Source organism: Zea mays, chromosome 5, assembly GCF_902167145.1.
Source record: "Zea mays cultivar B73 chromosome 5, Zm-B73-REFERENCE-NAM-5.0, whole genome shotgun sequence".
Classification (NCBI taxonomy): Eukaryota; Viridiplantae; Streptophyta; class Magnoliopsida; order Poales; family Poaceae; genus Zea; species Zea mays.
Window position 1 is genome coordinate 171,054,979 of NC_050100.1, and position 5,838 is coordinate 171,060,816.

Here is a 5,838-nt window from a genome sequence, read left to right on the forward strand (position 1 = left end):
AGCATAACAACGAAGAATAAAGCATTCACATAAATCATGAAATAAACATGTAAATATTATCATAGAATTATCTCTACTTGTATTAATGAATATAAATAACTTTGAAGTACAAATGTACCTTCGGTCTTGCGGAAGGCAAAAAGTACGAATGTGATGCGAAGGAAAAAAGCAGGTTCGCGTGAACAGTACAGAGGTACTGTTCATCTATTTATAGACACAGGTCGCAGCCTGTGACAAATTACAATTATGCCCCTTGCGGAAGTTTACAACATTGACTCGGACATACATGTATAAAAAGGTCATTCTGCCTCTATGTCGGTTTAAAACGCCGAAGCTCCATGAAAAGGGACCTTCGGCCATCTCTTAGAAACGACTTTGGCCGAAGCTGCTTCTTCGTGTGAGACCTTCGGCGTACCGAAGCACGACCCCAACAGTAGCCCCTTTCGCGGTGCTAGATCGTTCTTCGTAACGAGCTTGGCCCGTGAAAAAAAACCTCTTCAGCTTCGGGAAGCCGAAGGTCCAAAAAACACCTTCCCTGAGCTCGTTGCGGAGAAACGATCCGACTTCCGAGCGCGTGCCAAGCCCACTTTGCAGAGTTACTGTTTGGTCTTTGCGGTCCACTGCACAGCGGGTATGAGTTACTGCGCGCCTGGTGTAACAGTTCCACCGCTTCGCCTTCCTACCTGCAGCACTATATAAACAAACAGGTGGGTGTGAAGTTACCACAGCATTCATTGCTATTTGCACTGTTTCGCTGCCAAAATTTTTCACCATAGCCGAAGCTTAAGTCTCAGAATCGAACGAAGGTGCTTCTCAACGTCCGCTTCGTCAGAAAGAAGAGCTTCGGAGAAAAGAAAAAAGGAAAAAGTTTTTGACTTCCCAAACTTAGAATCAAATGGCGAGAATACGATCTACTGCCAAAGTTGTACGTGAGGGAGACGAAGCCGAAGGTTCAGACACTGTGCCCATCTCCGAAGCAATGCAGCGTTCCGGTCTACTGACTACAGAAGAAATGCCTGCTGCTGAAGCAGGCCCAACAACTGCCGAGGGAAAAGAAAACATTGAAGGGACTGACTCCGAAGATGACTATCACCTTGCTATGCCCAGCAAGCCCAGTCACCTGGATTTTGGGAAATCAACTGTTTCAAAAGCTGACCTTTCGAAGATGGTGAAAGCAGGTTATTTCAATGAGGACCAGAAGAAGCTACTCCGCTTCGGGGAAGAAGAAACCACCCCGAAGCCAAGGAAGGATGAGATTGTTATTTTCAAGAGTTTTTTAAAAGCCGGGCTTAGATTCCCTCTCCACGATATTGTTGCGGAGATACTAAGGAGGTTTGGTATCTACTTTCATCAATTGACTCCTAACGCCATCGTTAGGCTCAATGTTTATATCTGGGCCCTCCGAAGCCAAGCTGTGGAACCATTTGCTGACAGCTTCTGCCGAGCTCACGAATTACATTACCAAACAAAGGCCAGAAAAGATGGGCTACATGATAATTTCGGTTGCTATAATTTTGCCTACCGGAAGACAACAAAGTGTCCTGTCATCAGCTACCGAAGCAAATGGCCAGCATGTTGGAAATCTGAGTGGTTTTATGTAAAAGTCGATGAAGACAAAGAAAAATTGGTACAAAGCCCTCTGGAGTTAATCTTCGGAGAGACAAGGCCACAATGCCGCATTGGCGACCTAAAAGGTCCCACCTGGGCTGCCCTGGGTGAATTTGAAATTATCTCAGAACATATTGGCACCAGGGATCTAGTTCAAGAGTTCTTGGCATTCAGAGTTTTCCCTACTCTAAAAGAGTGGGAGATGCCGAAGCTGGAGGGAGAGAAGAAGAAGGGGGAGCTTGTCCGGCTTCCCTATTACTTCAAGTTCAAGAAGTTCTTCAAAAAACCCTGCAAAGAATGGTTAGACACTGTTGAGGTGATGTGCAACGAAATCCTGGGGAATTACTCCAAAAAAGAGGATCAACTAATGACAGCAGCCTTCGGTGCCCGACCGAAACGAAGGCTGAACCGAGTGCTTGACGCCCTAGGCTTCGAATACCCAGACTACGAACAATTGAACAAGGGCACCGAGGGCCTCAAAAGAAAAAGAGTAGCCGAAGCTCTGATCAGGGATGAAGAAATACCAGCAAAGGAGAAGAAAGTTCTCAAGAAAAGAAAAATATCTGCTCCGAAGCGCAAATCACCCGAAGAAGAGGAGACCCCCACACCGCCTTCTACCAGCGACGTGGAGGAAATTTTAAAGGTAATGACTGAACCCATGCCTACGAAGCTAAGTCCACTAGGGCTCCAACTGACGAAGCTTTTTGAAAAGGTGGACGAGCCGGATCAACCGAAGATAAACAAACCCAAACGGCAAAGAATTATTGCGGTAACTGAGGTTATCGACAAAACTCCACCTAGGTTGTCAATTCAGAAAACGGCAGCTGCTGAAGGTAGAGCTTCGGAAGTCGCGGCTACCGAAGCTGCCACACCCGAAGATGTAAATTTAGAAACTACTCTTGAAAATATTGACAAAATTTTGACGGAAAACGTTGAAGAAGCTGCCACCGTTACTGAAGAAATCCTGGCCACAGTGCCAGGGAAAGGGAAAGAAATAGTCGAAGAAACTCCGGACGACGAAGCCTATTCTTTCCAGAATCTAATTGGGCAGAAACTGACGAAGGACGAAATAGAAGAACTCAAAGACTATGCCAAATCTTGCGGCTACAAGCCAGGAGCCCTTCTATTTGGGGGTGTAGATGATGAAAAACTAGGCTGCATTCGAGACCAGACTGGAGCTAAGGTAATCTGTACTCTATCGAAGAGTATCGGTTTTCCGAAGTTAGAGACAGACATCAGCCGCTACCGACGACAACATATCGTCGGCAGCTTGTTTTATTCTAACTTCAAGGTAAACAACCTTTTTCTCTGGTTTTTATTGCCGTTAACAATGAAAATATTACTTAACATAAGTTGTTTCTGTTCAGAGCATGCTACTGAGCAAAGCTCTGAAGATGCAACAAGACTTGGAGGACAAAAAGCACGAAGCTATAATTGAAAACTTGGAAAGCAAAATAAAAGAGCAATCTGCCATCATTGAAAAGAAAGACTTCGAGCTCCAATCGACCGAAGGCTTGCTGGCTGAAACTGAGGCTAAAATATTAGAGTTAAATTCGAAGCTTATCAATCAATCAAAACAATTTGATCAGGAGAAGCTAGAACTGAATTCGAAGCTTAAAGCCGAAGTCCAGACCAGCTCAGAATTGAAGAAAGCATTAACAAGCCTTCAAGACAAATGCTTGAACTTTGGCAATAATTGTATTGGACGATTAAAGAAGATATTTTACTCTGTTGGAGCCAGCAGTGGGAAATTTAACCCTTCGGCGGAAAATTTACCCCAGGCCTTCGATCATATTGAAGCTGAAATCGAAGAGCTTGACGAAGTTATAGCCGGGCACGGCGACTTCTGTGCCTGGGTAGCTTCTCGGGGTACCGCTGCTGCATTTCTGAAGGCCGGCTGCGAACATGGAAAGGTTGTCAACAGGCCCAACTTCACCTTATCTTCATCAATCCTGGATGATATGCCCGACCTCGCCCGAAGTATCTCCAATAGATTTATAAAAATGGTATGGACAAAGGGCGGGCGAGAGAAAGCTGGAGACGAAGCCCGAAGTCATCTTGAACCAGTAAGAAATGACATTTCGTGCTTACCTTTTCCTTTGGGCTTGATTCTTATGATTCCTTGACTCATGTAGGATGACGAAGGTGAAGATGATGCCTAGGATATGTCGCCGAAGTTGTTGTCGAAGCTGAAGCTTAATGAAGACTAGGAGAAGTGTGCTTTAGAAAAACTCAGGATAATTTTGTAACAACTCTTGTAAATAGAATTAAACTGTTCTTCAAGGAACTTTGTACATACCTTGTAATATATTCTTACCCTTCGATTGAGGTGCTTTGATGTGGACGAAATCAGTTTTTTGAGCCGAAGGCGAAAAAACACCTTCCCTTCTTTTCGTACACAACGAAGCATAAAAGGCCGCTTCCTCTTTTTGCCGAAGCCTTTCCTTACATAACAAAACATAAAAGACTGCTACTCTTATCTGCCGAAGCTTTTATTTACATAACAAAACATAAAAGACTGCTACTCTTATACACAACGATTCATAAAAAACCACTTCTTCGAAACCTTTCTTTTACATAACGAATCATAACAAACCATTTATCCGAAACTTTTCTCTGTGCCGAAGCAACCATTTAGGAACACAAATGCTATGAATGAATGCTTATGCATGCAAATGCCATGATGTAATGTGCAAATGAATGTCCGAAGCGTATGTCCGAATCCACACTCATCCATCATTTTCTTAGGAGCAAACACACGTCAGCTCTGCATTCCCTTAGGAACGACTTTGGAGCATCTTTGCCTTTTACTTAGGCAATATCAGCGTTGACTTTTCGCTGTAAGCTCTGCATCCCCCTAGGGACGTCTTTGGAGCTTCTTCGTCTTTTACTTAGACGGTATAAGCTCTGCATTCCCTTAGGAACGACTTTGGAGCTTCTTCGCCTTTTACTTTCGGCGGAATCAGCGTTGACTTTTCGCTGTGAGCTCTGCATCCCCTTAGGGACGTCTTTGGAGCTTCTTCTCTTTTTTAGTTTCGGCACTCGATGGTGCGCTCTCAGCTTTTACATTTACATTCTTTGGGGGATTTTGCTCTTATAAAACTAAAAAGGAAATTACATAAGATGGCCCCATTAAAAACCTTTCTCCCCCTTTAGAAAGGAAAAGGGTGCCATGAAAAAGAAAAGAAAAGTCAAAATTACATCGAGTTATACATAAAACCGCCGAAGCTCATCCGCATTCCAAGATCTTGGAATTTCATTGCCATCCATGTCCTTCAGTCTGTACGAACCAGGCCTTGACGAAGATGCTACTAAGAAAGGCCCTTCCCATTTCAGTTGCAATTTGCCCACTGTATCCGGATTGGCCACTCTCCGAAGCACCAAGTGTCCTGGCTCAATATTTTTTAGCCGGACCTTTCTATCTCGCCATTTAACTGTTTCAGCCTGGTACTTATTGATATTCTCCACGGCCTGAAGCCTGATCCCTTCTAAGGCATCTTTTTCCACGAGACAAGTATCTTCGGGACCTGATTCTGCCGAAGCTACCACTCTTATTGATCCAGCTTTGGCTTCTTCCGGGGTTATTGCTTCGTCACCAAATAACAACTTAAATGGGGTAAAGCCTGTAGATCTTGATGTTGTTGTGTTATGGCTCCATACCACTTTGGTAAGCTGATCTGGCCACTTTCCCCTTGGTTGATTAAAGATTAGCTTCATTATTCCTGTCATTATGATGCCGTTGGCCCTTTCAACAAGCCCATTCGACTCCGGGTGCCTGACTGACGCAAAGTGGATCTTCGTGCCAATTTGATTACAAAAATTTCTGAATTCTTCGGAGTCAAATTGTGTTCCATTATCTACAGTTATAGCCTTCGGCACTCCGAAGCGACAGACAATATTCTGCCAGAAAAATTTTTGGACAGTGGCCGAAGTTATTGTAGCTAATGGCTTCGCCTCAATCCACTTGGAAAAATATTCCACAGCAACTACAACATATTTCAGATTGCCTTGAGCCGGTGGTAATGGGCCCAGCAAATCGAGGCCCCACCTTTGCAATGGCCAGATGGGTTGTATTAGCTGTGTCAAAGACGAAGGTTGTTTTTGATCTCTTGCACATTTCTGACAACCTTCGCACTTTTGAACTAACTCAGCTGCATCCGAAGCTGCCTTCGGCCAATAAAATCCTTGACGGAACACTTTTCCAAGTAACGGCCTGGATCCGATGTGGGA